Source organism: Bombus fervidus, chromosome 13, assembly GCF_041682495.2.
Source record: "Bombus fervidus isolate BK054 chromosome 13, iyBomFerv1, whole genome shotgun sequence".
Lineage (NCBI taxonomy): Eukaryota > Metazoa > Arthropoda > Insecta > Hymenoptera > Apidae > Bombus > Bombus fervidus.
In genome coordinates this window covers 4,034,219-4,048,203 of record NC_091529.1, presented here as the reverse complement: position 1 = coordinate 4,048,203, position 13,985 = coordinate 4,034,219, and the positions used below count along the sequence as shown (strand labels likewise).

The window sequence follows — 13,985 nt, the reverse complement described above, 5'->3', positions numbered from 1 at the left end:
TTTAACGGTCGAGCTCGATTATGCAAGCAACGTCCAAGGGCGACGTCTCGGAAATTCTGAGAACTCCTAGCAGCCACTTGTTTGCACCGGCATTCCACGGAAGTCGCTGCGAATTTCCAAGTAAGATGTTCGAATGGAATGGAAGCGATTCGCGTTCGTCAATTTGCTGTTAACGCTGAGACTGTCGATGCTAAGGGAAAGAAATCACGGAATTGTTCTCCGTAGGATAACGCGCGAGGAAAGTTTGGAATTTCAAGTCGACGGCAAAACAGCTCTAAGCTTAATCCAGCCTGGTTTATCGTAATTTCTCGATCCTTGCCCGAGGGACAGTTTTCAGGGAACTAGAGTTGCGGGTCGAGCGTGAGCTTTTCGATTAATCCTTTTAGCGATGAACAACTCTTGGGAACAGAGAATAAGGTTCGTTTAGTGAGATGGAAAATTTGTATCGCGCCGTTGAACTTTCGAACGCTTAAAACACAGATATGTTCTGTTTATTTTACAAACGAGATTTACAGTAACAATCATGGATAGTATGATTCAAAATTTGGACATTTTTGTGCCTGTGATATACTTGGAAAGATAGTTAAATATATATATTCATAATTAGCAATCAAAATTTTATAAGGAGATTTCTGTTAAATGCCATTGTCTTGGCAACACGGGTAAGGATAAGAAAATATGAAGATTTGTTATCTTGAAAAGATAAAAATAACGAATAAATGCGTATGTCTGTAGTTCGGTTAAAAAGTAGTCGCGATAGGAATGAAAGAGCGAGTTCGTGGCACGATGGGATTAAAAAGTTAACGAATCGACCTGATTATTGAATTTGCAAGCGGAATAGCAACGCTGTTCAGAGAACAGCGAGTTCTGGGCCGAATCAAATGCGAATAGCCACGGAAGTTCGTTCCGAAACTGTTCGTGCAAACAATTTAGCGCATTTACCACCGCACTGAATCGACCCGCTGTCTCGCCGAAAGCGGGTATTTCGCTCGCAAACCGCAGCCTCGGCTCGGCAACTGTTCGAAATTCCGTTTGCGGAATTTTCGACCAACTTTGTATTCGATGTACCGTGGTAACGAGAAATTTTCGAAAACCGAGACGCCTGCTCTGTTACACCGTCCCGTAAAATTCGTTCAAGTTTTCAACACTTTCAAATTGCACAGCATCTGCTGTTCCCAATTCGGTAGGAGGAAAGAAACGTTCGTAAATTCTTACGATTAAGTCGTAAGTTAAGTAATAAAATTTCGCTGAAAATCGTTACCTAAATATAAAAATTTCCATCACGTAATATGTTAGGTTTAATTCGTTGTTCGATCGGTTGAAAGTTTAGCTGTTTTTGCACAAATTACACTTTCGTACTGTTTGTACGAGAAAATTTCGAGAAAAAAAAAAGAGGAAGGAAAAAGGACGAAGTTTTGGTAAAGTTCAAAGTACCTCGGATAATAGGGAACTTGGGCTAAACGGGACTCGGATAACCTTAAGCCATTCAAATTTAATGTATCTGTATGGTCCTACAGAACACACACACATACAGACGCACACACAGGAAGACATTCAGAAACAAAACGAAGAGAAAGAAGAAGCTGAAGGGCGAAACGAGCGCAGTGGTTGTAGGAGGGTGGCCCCGTGTCGGGAAAGAGGGATAATCTGAAAGCAGCCAGGAGATGACGTTCTCCCGGGGATTCAGGATCTCATGCGTTTCCCTGGGAGAGAAGGGTGTGTTCCCAGAGCAGATACGAGCTGGGCAACGGAATGCCGAGAGGGGGCAGGCGCAATCAATGCATTCCAGCACCTGCCTTTTGTGCGTGTTACAGCCCTGACAGTCACCCAAAACCTGCCCCGCGCTCTGTATACTTTCCTGCTTGGCTGCCTTACAGCGTTTCTCATTTCCTCTTTCTCTTGGTTTCTTAACCAGTAACATTCTTTCGTAATACATGTATGTATGCATTATGCATAATATTACCCATATACCTATATTTACGACATCTATCAACGTACTCGATTATCCGCCTCTCTGTTTCGATGTTCCGTAATTCCGTATAAGTCGGCTCGCAAACCCACTATTGATTTCGTTGGAATGTGTGCGCTCGATGACGTGAAACTTTTCCAACAGCTGTTGAATCTTGTACGCCTCGTTCCGCGTTGAATTTCACTAAAGAAATCTTACGCAATGAAGATAATGACGAGCTTGGAACTCCTGGAAGCTATATTAAACAAATCGAAACTTTATCTTTTTCAAGGAATATTCTTTATCGAACGTTATACAAGTTTTATTTCCAATCAGTCCTGATTAGTATCGTAATTACACCTGGGTTCTAGGTAATTTGAGGAGAATGCAAAAATCTACGCAATAAAAGAATGGAAACCAGGGGACTGTACATCATAATACTGAGTAAACGAAACAAATGTCCATTTAGGTTCTTGTTCCTTTGTTCGTTGTTTCTAGGCCTCCTCAATCCGGTTCTAAGAGAGTAAGCCTTCGGAACAGGTAAGGAACCTACGATACAGTTTTTCGACCTCGTCTGAATTCTTGAATGAAGGGAAAGTTAGAAAGGAAGTTGAGATCCTCTGGGATGCATTGCAGACTCGTATGGGTACATATACCAATGAGGATCATTTCAGGTTGGGGCCCAGCGGGGTCTACCTGCCCTGCCTTCCATCTTACGAAAATGTCCTGCCAGTCCTTTGCTGGCTTTCGTCCCGCTCGGACGGTTCTTCATCGAATCTATGAGTCACGATCTCGTGTTACGCGTAAATACCATTCGATTCAACTTCCTCCATAAATCGCTTTTTTCTCTTAGTCGTCGTGTATAGATAAATCACGATAACAGCGCTATCGGCCAAGTGTTTTCCATTTCGTCTTTCAGATATAGCGTGCGCGAACGAGTGTGTGTCTCGAAGCTGGGGACGGTTTCGTCGATCGATTCGTCAGAGTCAGAGTCGCCAAGAGAAACTCGAGCGATTCAGCGGCTCGACACGAGTCTCTTGATAAATTTTTCTGCCGTATTTATCGGTTTATTCGGCTAATGGTAAACGCTTTAGCCGTATTTTCGCGTGTGATATACATTGCTGGCAGAGGATATGATACCGTTGTTTGTGAATCAGTGCTCGACGTGATTGCCATTTTAAACACGCGCTAAGGCTACGTGGATCTACAAATTAGGATTTAAAAGGGTCCCCTTTTCAAACAATCGTTTAGAAGGTCAGTACAGATTAGCAACGTTTACTCTCGTTTCGACCATGCAGATTGCGATCTTGCTTTCGTTTCCGGTAAAAAAGTTCAAATTTCATTTTACGACCGATACGTTGCACTAAAATGAAAACGGCTGATCTCACTTATCGATAACGTTTCTTTGTTCGTTACTCGATTCAGATTAAAAATACTTATTTACGTTTCGTCGAAATTAAGAAACTTTCTAACGATAGAAAGATGCAACTGGATCGAAAGTGACCCAATAAAAAGGGTTGAAAGGGAGCTGGTTGAACGAACGAGGTCTGCGACCTTGGAAAATTTACGAAGAATAGAAAGAACGACCGTTGTCGGTCTGTTTGCACCGCGATAACGTATATCTGGTACGGTTGATAACAATGCCAGAAACGATGTGTGTGTACGCAGCGATAAATTCTTTTCTTTGGTTGCGTTGAAACCGTTGTTGCTAGTCTTTTCTTTTTTTCTTTTTTTTCTAAGCGAAACGTACGCCGTTCGTTCCGCGAGAACGGACACGAGCATGGAAAGAAATACGTTTTCTGGGCCGCTTTGAAGGCTGTCACGATGGAAAACTCGGCCTCTGATTTATGCACGTCGGCTGGATTTTACGCTCGTCGACGATTCCTACAGATTTCGAAAAGCTTCCCTTTGCCTCTCTCTTTGTACGCAGCGGCTTTTATTTGCAGCTTAATGCGAGTTCGTACTCTTTCCATTCTGTTCTACGATCTCACGTGGCGACAGCCTGCATCGGTTCAGGTATTAGATCGTTCAATAAGTTCATCGTTCTATTATGTAGGTCGCTATTGCAAAGCAGACCTGGGAATTTTTACATCGAACAGAACATAAAAAATAACGAGTTATTTATTTATCCTTATCGGTGAGATTTTTTGAAATTTTTTATCATTCTTAAGATCAAACCAATCTCTTATCTCAGTTAACTCTTTCAACCTGACACAGTGAACGAAACGTAAAATTTCCAGAATTGTTTCAGAAAATATTCAACTAGAAAGTAAAACAAACACTTCTTTCGTCCAACGGGGCTTCTGCGAAATTCTCTAAATTTAGTAGAAACATTCTTCAGAATTTTAAACACACTTGTCCCAGAACGTAGAGGTGAAGCATTTCAACTACTCTCGAAGATAGGAAGATAGACCACTCGAGATATTGTATCTTTTTTTGCGAACGTTATCTTCGTTCGTCTATCGAAAGTGCTTCTAGATTTCTAAATGTATAACAATCTGGTGTAACAAACAGCATAAGGCGATTCATCTCGACCGCGATACTTTTCACGGTGTTTATTGTAGCAACACGACTAGCGCGCATGCACGCGGTGTTGGTTTATTTATGTGACGAGAGAGACGCCAGGGTGTGCGCTTAGCGTTTCCAAGTGGTATTTGCAATGCAAAACTCGATCGGCACGAAGGTCGTTAATTATGCACTGCACGATACGCAACAATAGAACTCGATGGTGTTTCGTGCTACGACAATACTGTCTTTCTCTCTTACGGTGTATCGTTCCCTCATCGATACGTTTAAAGCCGAATTAAAGTGGATACTACGATAAAAATATTGCTTTTTTCTTTCTTCGATGATTCCAATTCTCATATTTCGATCGTTTCGATAATATTTTTATTACATACGATCATAGATGTTATAATATAATTTTACATGTCTGACAGATTGTATTTTTGATAGAATTTATTTCCTACTAAAATGCTAGTTGGATAGAGACACAGTGTTGCAACGAACAGCGCGTTAATTTGAAATTCTCGTTCGAAGAGCCATAACTCCAAGTTGACGTATTCAGCTGTTAATCTCGCCCGTTATGGTATCGAGTTACGGTTGCGCGAGGGACGAAACTTCTAATTGGAACACATTATTTCTAAACGCACGATAAACCCGAACGCACTTCCTTGTGAATCACGCGGATTAATTAGTGGGGATTACGGTGGCGGTAATTGGTCGAGGTTACGCATACTCGTCACGCTACCAGATGCACGGGATCAGAAAAATCATCGAGAAGCGTGTAAAATAGATACGCGTGTTTCGAAACGAACAAAGAAAAAATTCCTACGAATTCTATGAATATCTGTTAGTTTATAAATACGACCTAGATAGCCACTTACAAAAATCGTCTATTTTTGTTCAAATAAAATGCTACAGAATTTGAGCGCGTAGTTTGTAATTTCTATACCGAAACAAAGAACTTTGGAATAATATTATAAACGAAGAATTTTATTAATATCCACGTTGTCTATACTTTGTTTAAATAATAATACTCTTTTTTGAAGATGTACAATTTGTTGTATGGGCGGCTGTGTATACGTCTTCTCGTGGAAAGACACGCGTAGTGTAGTTTTTCTTTCTTCAAAACGCCCGATGTTTCCCTCACGACTTTCTTCCTCGAATGAATGACATTCAAGTGATTCATAGGTGTGCATTCAATGGCGTAAACGTCGAATCCGTGGCTTGGCGACTGGCTGGCCATTTAATCCGTTGATATATCGTACGTTGGTCAGGCATGAAAGTAAAAAGCAGCAACGGTTATCTAGATCAGGAGAAACTCGAACATCCATTTATTCACGTGCTGTGTATTGTGCAACGCGATATTGCAGCGGAGGAAGTTGGCGAGGAAGTCGCAGAAATTAAAATGTACGAGGCTAGCCGCGTGTTATCGTGACCGACTCTCGAGCTTATTTCTTCGTTCGAAAGGAATGCGTCGCACGCTCTTATTTTTTAAACAATCGAAGAGTTTCGTTTACGATATTAATGGATAATAATAGGCTGGCTACGAGAGCAATAGAATACTTTGGCATCCTTAGTTTTTGTTAAATATATTTCAAGCAAAAATAAAACTCCACTCACTTCTGGCAACTGGTTTATTGTGATGAGATATAGCTTTAACAATTCATCAATTTTCATTCAACAACAACTAAGAAACAATTTCATTTCGTCTGACAATTTAACCTTACTTTTAATTTATGTACTTCAAGTCTATCTTTATATCGGACGCTGTTTGTTATTTCTACACTTTTTGCAGTTCCCGGGATATTTCACACTGCGATACGATTGTATTAATTTAGGTACAGGCAGCGTATGTTCCACGCGATTTGTGAGAACAAAGTGTAGATCCTGTCTTACGACAACGACTAATCGTACTGTAAGTTTGTTGTTAATCAGTCAAACACGTTATTGTTTGAAAAGATGGGAAGATTTAACAGGATTTATTTTCACTGCAAACTCCTCAATTTCTATGATACTTACGTTGCTAGGTTTTCAGAACGTCGATCCATAGATGGTACGAGCGTAATTCCGTTTTCGATTCTCATCGGCTAATAGCCTTAACTACGTCGATCGATCACGCAGACAGAAAGGCGAATCGAAAAAGAGAGGAAAGAAAAGAGGCGGACTGGCATGGTAAGCTCGTTAAACGAAAGAACGCGCGCGTGCTGCAACCGGCGAATCGAAGAAATTAACGCGCTCGTGGAAGAGAAGGATGACGAGCTCGACGCGCGACACTCGAGAGCCTGTTTCCTCGCTGAAAAGCGGCGTTTTGAGTTTCATCCGACTTCCTCCTCGTGTCTCTTCGACTTTGGTAGCACAGAACCGCCTCTGTTCGTTCGTTGTAAATTTGCTCGGTACCCACGCCTTCTAATCCAGTGCAAAGTTAATTACCACGTGCCCCGAACTCACGGGACTACCACGGTATTCCTCTGTAGGGAAGCTATTCTCATAAATCCTCTCTGTCTCACCGTACACGCGCGCATCTCCTCGTGAACATACTGAACCGATGCAGCGGTCTCTGATCCTGATACCGCCCCTGTCGTGCTGCAGCTAACCCATGTTTATGTTAATTCAAATTTTCATCGAATGGTTCGTCAAACGAGATGAAACGTCTCTGGTGTTTAGATAGCGTAATAATGGCTTAATTCTCATGGTAATTTATGGTACTATATTTATGTATTAGGTTGTTCGGAAAGTTTTTGTCGTTTTACGAGGAAATAATAGACGCACAACGATTTTGGTTTTATGTTTGTCGAATTACGTACGATCCACCTTGTCTTGTTGAGATAAACACCGCGACATTTCACAGACTTGGTTTCACGTTTGTACAAAGGTGCAGTGTTGTAGGTAACACGTTTGCGAAAGATACTTTTCGGACATCCTAATAGGTTTTACTATATTAACCGCACTTGTTTTTTTTTTTTTTTTTTTAAGTCGTCGTCTCTGTGCCATATTACAAATACACTCTGCTAATCCAATATTAATAACGCGCTGCGAAACTGTCGAAATTTTATCGCGTTACACTTTGAATTTCCCGTGGACTTATAAACGTCACAGTTATCTCACTGGATACACTGGATGTTGGTAAAACGTCAGACCTCCATACGTTATTGTTGGACAGAGTATAATAATTTTCATGGGACGGGGATTTCCTTCTGAAAGTCTTTGAGAAAAATAGGTCGGTGGTTTTGGACAGGAGAAAGAAAGCGGATGAAAAGTCGTACACTAGAGGGATAGCCAATGGTGAAAGAGCGGGTCGGTGATCCATTTGGAACCTTTGCATCCTTTTGTGTCTGGCTGCTAGAGACTCGTCTGTCCCCTAGGTTGGAGGATCCTCATAATTGGGAAATAAATCGTGACAGAGACAGGTCGCCCCAGGCATTCGGCCTGAAATGATCTCGTTTCTAAAAGCACACCACGCACGAAAACCGGCGTGCAAGTAATAACAGACGTTGAAACGAGAGGGGAATGCGAAAGAGCGGGCCGCGTGCACGACCTCGAATAAATAATTCATGAAACGATAAACGCACGCGTGCGCGCGCCGCCGGATGCGTTATCCGGCCGATAGATTCACCTGCGCATAATTTCGTCAATGATTTTATTTGTCGACGGGTTTATTCGTCTTTGAAAGGATTGCCGATTATTCGGAGTCGGAGAGTAGTCAGGTAAAAACGAAGACAAACTGTCATGATACTTTTGGGTATTTTGACTGGATTAGGAACTGAGTGAGGTTCGAAGTATAGTTAGAGTGGAAGCGAAAACGTTGAATCGTGGATTTTGTTAAGATGCGAGGAGAACAGTGGTTTCTTTTATGGAATGTAATTTTTTAACTGAACAGCGATGGTATTGACGGAGGAGAGAAAAAAAGAGAAGAAATAATGAAACAGTCGATTGTACGGACAGCACAGTGGCGGTATAGTATCGGTATCTGAATTTAATTAAAGTATAGTAATTAGTGATACGTTAGGTTAAATAGCTAGAATCTTCTTCTGGAATCGTTAGATTATAAAGTTAAATCGTTTGTTAACGGTGTAGTGGCAATATGTTTAGAGGTTACTGTATATGCTAGTGTATATATTTGTCGTTTAAAGGTTGTATATTATCACGATGATTACAAAGGATAGGATGATCGTAGTTTAGTTAGTCAGAATCTTCTAGTTCAAACACACCTTGTTAAAAAGAAGCAACTGTCGAAAGATCTTCCAGTCATCCCTATTGTTACGTCTTTTTAATGGCGCTGATAGAACCGTTGAAAAGCGAGAGAAAGGAGTTTGAAAATTGCCGACATGTCTGTTATCATCCTCCTTCTTTGCTCTTCGTGTCGTCGGGCAATCCGTTTTCTAAGCATTGGCTTTCAATTCGACTGAGCGAAACGTGGTTACGCCCGAGTCCGCGGGGGAGAGTCAGAAATGCGAACAGTCAGCAAGTCCCATCGCCTGCTGACCAGGCACGTACATAGGAAACCTCGAGAGTAGTTTCTCCGCAGCGGCGTCAGCAAGTTGCTATCGTGGCTCTCTTATAGTCGTTTGACGTAGCTCGTCTGAAATTTAATGCGCTGCTGCGATTCTGGCAAATATGCCTCGCATCTGTTAGCTAACTTCTTCCCTCGAAAACTTTTAGTTCCTGTTCGAACGTAATCCTTATCGAATTATCCTTCGTTAATTCTTCGTCTATCTATGTTCCTCGCCTTTAGCTACCGATGTCTCTCAGCTATATTTTTGAAATTTTCCATCCTCACACGTGGATTCACTGTTTTCTAGCAAACTTTTTATTTTCTTTCGATATTTTTACGTCAAACTGTCTGCAGAAATTTCGAATATTAAAGCTTCGAATATTATACGCTTTTTTTTACCTACGTAAAAGTTAAATCTATATCGCCTTTATAAAATCGATTCGGGAACACGGCGTGTTAATCCGATAAGTATGCAGAACTCCAGCTATAAAATGCCAGCCTTCGATCTAATGCTTAATTCAATCGGCGTCACGCGAACTTTTCTTCGAATCTCTTCCTCATTCTTAGTTTCTTCTACTCTGTCGATTACCTATTCGCGAGCGATTCCGCGAAAAGTTTCTTTCGTATTCTCCTCCATTACCCTCTATCTCTTTTTCCTTATTCGATATCATTGGAAGTCGAGGAACGAGGCTCATTGAAAGCTTTCGTATCCGATTGAGCGAATTCGCTAGATTCCTGATAGTCGGATTCACGTGATCGTTATCTCGTGCGTGGCCCATCGTGACTTCGTAAACAACGTGAATCAACCGTGTTAACTGTACTCAAATATTACTAAATGTGTCGTTATCGGCTTGCCGGCTGTTGACTATAGGTGTAAAAAGATCTACTCGGCTCCGGTTCCTTCTCCCTTATCTCCTATCATCTCACCAGCTATCTGTTTGCTGGAAATATAAATACGTTTCTTGGCCCGTCTGTCGCGATAAGATAGCGTTTCGCTATGTTATTCGCAAACAATCCACGCGGCTTTGAATTTAACGCTAGAACTACTTTCGATGACTGCTCGCATCGTTTCCAACTCGTTTGCTAATTATTTATTTGTCTAACTTTTTATTTCCCTTGTTCATCTATTTCTCAGGTTTCAGAAAAACATTTGATCGCGGTCAGGTTGAAATTTGAACGTTAACATTTGTACCGTAAAGATGGTGTCGACCTTTGTAAAGCGAACGATATACAAGCACGTATCGCACACGCAAAATGTTTTTGGTCACGCGTTCGATTTCGATTTTCTTTATCCGAGTGTTTGCAGCAGAACCCGATAATAGCCTGCCAATGCTATCTTATCGTGACTTTTTGTGGAAATGTTTTGTCGACTCAATTGATAACACGGATGAGATCAAACTCTGCTGTAAAGTGGATCTATATCGACTTGTTACTTTAGTCGTTGCTTTCGTCATGTGATGTAACAATTGGCTGAGAGGAATTTGCCGTATAATTATCGACGATTCGTCATATAATTTCCTCGTTATCTTTATAACCAATAAATATAACAGAATATCAGATTGATTCATAGAGACATAATTTATTTCAGCAAAAACAAAGCAGCTCGTTAAACAATAGGAATTCGTGTGTTTACTTGACGTGTTTTCCTCGGTGAATAGATTAATGCACGCGTACTTCATTTCAGTCGTGTTATTTCTTTAAAAGCAAGCGAATTACGTATATGGTTACCTGTGGTGATAAACTCGTTATCGGCTTATCTGTCCGTATTCGAATTAATTAGCGAATAAGAAGCATCGAGATAAAAATACGAAGGGAAATAATCGTTTATCATCTCCTCTATAATCATTGGTGCTTGCCATTCATTTCAGACCGGCGTAAAATGAACGCGATAACGTCCAGTTTTATTTTTGTCGATAAACTTCGTTGGACTATTGCGAACGACAAATATTTGCCGACTTTCCCGATATGTCCGTTGAGGTCGTTCGATGACCGATTGCGATAAGTATTTTGCAAAATTACAATTTATGTCTCCAAGAGCCTTGAATAATTTTTCTAATAATTTCTAGTTGTTCGTTTTTTTTTTTTTTTTTTTTTTTTTTTACCAATAAGTTGGTTCTTGGTCAGCGAACGAGCAACGTTTTCTCAAGTGTCGAAGGAAAAGCCAGAGCCCCATAATACCTGGCATTAAAATTTCAGTCGGCCGAGACAGAAAGAAAGTTCCTTTTGGGGTCGGACGGGTAAATCGACGAATAGATTAATCGAAGCGAGAGAGGGTGAGCTATAACTGTGGATGATTTACTTCGTTCATCGGCTACGACGAACCCCTCTTTTGTACCAGTCCACCCCCGCATTGATAGCCCTGCTCGCTCCGCGATAAATAATGAATGTTCGAATATCATAGTGCAGACGCGGGGCCAGGGGCTGAGAGGAAATGAAAGAAACCGAGATTCGAATACGACAGGGTGCTATTTTAATCCCATTGAGCTGGAATTAGAGGTTGTTTTTAAAATGTGTGGTGTATAGTCTTGTCTGATTGAAAATGAAGACTGTCAGGTTCAAAGAATGTAAGCCTTTTAAAAGCAGCACACGTCAAACGTGTCTGGAATATCGACTGCACAGTGTTCCGATTTGCTTGAAGAAATATCGTTAACGTTGTCGATGGCTGTGTTTCATAATTTCAAATGTCTAGCGACACAATCGGAGAATATATATATATAAAGAAAAGGAAAGGAAACAAGTGAGAAACAAAGAGATGCGCGTTTTAATTTCGCGTCCCATCTCTTCCATGGCGTTATTTCTTTCGATACACTCGGCTCGATTGGGCCAGTTAACGAAAGTGGCCTCGATGGCGCGCACGATTTTAATTCAACGATCGTGCGGCGATCGTGCGGCGATTAAACGTTTTCAGCTTCGGCATCATTAGCGAGCGCACGGATAAATAAAATGGAATTGAAGTGTGCTCGATCGGTGATAATCGACGTAACACGATCGAAAGCGTAAAGAAGAGAGAAACGAAACGAGCTTTCTACTATTTGTGCCGCGTAAATGCATTGTGGAAGTTCGTGGGAGTTATCACCGAAGAGCCGCGTGTGATTACATAATTGATACGCTGCTTGGTTCACCGGAACGACGATAATATTCCTCTTCCGTTCAACATTCGTATCATTAAGTCTTGGAATGAAAAAGTTGCGTGGATGTCGTTACGATCTTCGTTTCTTTCTTATCGAGAAGTTTCGTCCGCGAGATTAATGGTGCTACGCAAACTTGACTGTCATCGTTGATTGCTTGTAATTCAAAGGCAGTTTGCACAGTAGAGGAAATGTTCTTTTGCCGTCATTTGCAATGCGAGTGGTGTTATTTTCGCCGCGTGTTACAAGTGGAATATTCCACGATAGTCCTTCGCTTTCGATCGTATTATTTAACGTTTCGATCTCGTCGCGATTCGAGTAACGTGTTTTGTCTACGGAGGTGCATCGTGGAATTCAAAGCCTCGATCGAACATCGATTTCTTTACCTCTAACTATATATTCGTTTTATACAGTCCATCGCCTTGCACTCTGTGACAACACTATTTTTATTCTTATTCGAACTATCTCAGAATAATTGAGAAAATATTATTATCGTTTCGTAAATTTAGTTACTGTACGTTATTATACCTAAATAAATAGCCTTATCGTTAGCTTTATTTCAACGATGAAACGGCATCTTTATAAGTCACACCGAAATTTTTCCTACAATTGAGAGCAACCACCATCGATAAGAGTAAACGAAATTTACACGACCAACTTATCGTTATCCTCCTTATCGTCTATCGATTAAGAGAATTCGATCGACTTGGATTCGCTTAACGGATATACAGTAGCCAGACTAATGTTTCTTGCGCGATACGCATCGTCGACATTAGCGGTAGCTCGTTTAGGAAGTAGGAACGCGATGACTCAAGCCAGCTAGATTTGCTCGCACGGCATGAATCGTTGCGCTCGTTAGGACGCGGAGTTCGCGCGATACATCCGTGCCGGTTGCGAAACACGGGCAAATTGGTGCACGTTTAAAAAGCGTGACGTTCGTAGACGAGAGTCGTGAGTGTCGACTCTGTAAACGCGACTCGCGTCATCGCCATCACCACCGGACCATGATTAATAGAACGGCTAAAAGGAAATTAATAAATGATAGAAAATTTAATATACATGAAGCTAATTAACCAGTATGTAAATATTATAATAAATGGATTAGCTGACACATACTTGTAACACAAGTCTGATTATTCCATGCAAAGTTCAAGGTTGAATTTTAAAACGTCGATGCTTCGCAGCAGCTTCGAGCAACCGTGCTATATCCTATAAATATTTAGAGAGGAGTCATCGTGCGTGAAAAGTTCCATCTCGTAAAGCGTGCATGTACTAATAATAGACTATTCTCTGATACTCGATCTGTAATCATTTGGAGCACAACTTGAAGGAGAAATAAAATAGAGAGAGAGAAAGAGGAGAGTTGGGAGTAACGCGCTGGCTAACACGTTCGCCGGGAACAAAAAGCAGATTAAGCGTCAGTGGTTAAGAGTCGAGGAAGAGAAAGTCAACGAACCAATAGCAGCCAGTTCCAGTGCCTGATTGAGCCTGAATGCCGTGTTCTGGCTTTTATTAAGCGCAATCTCTCAGATTCGGTCCGCAACACCCGCCCCCCTGCCCCTTCCTTTCTCTGCCGACTGGCTCGCGCGTGTCTCGTGCTTTTAACGAGCGTTTTACGAGCTTTTGTTCGGTCTCCTCTCCCGCTCTGCACCTTTTGTCAGGAATGCAATACGTGAACAAAACGCAACCGCGTATAATGCTCCTACGCGGACAAAACACGGGTACAATCTCGGCTGATACAGGCTCGGGGTCAGACGCGTTCCACACGATCAACAGAATACCACCGAGGATCGTCGATCTCCGTTCTATTCGTGTTCCGTCTGCTGTTCGCCAGCCAGCAGATCTTCGAGCCGCTTTCTTGCCTTTGGATAAACGCGAACATTCTTCTTCAATGGCACACCGATAATTTACT

At 41.5% G+C, this 13,985-nt stretch overlaps 1 protein-coding gene across 6 annotated transcripts in view; it reads left to right on the top strand.

Annotated features, from left to right (window-relative positions):
* Positions 1-13,985, top strand: part of Kdm3 (Lysine demethylase 3) — a 224,312-nt gene that overhangs the window by 199,068 nt on the left and 11,259 nt on the right. The window lies entirely within an intron of this gene.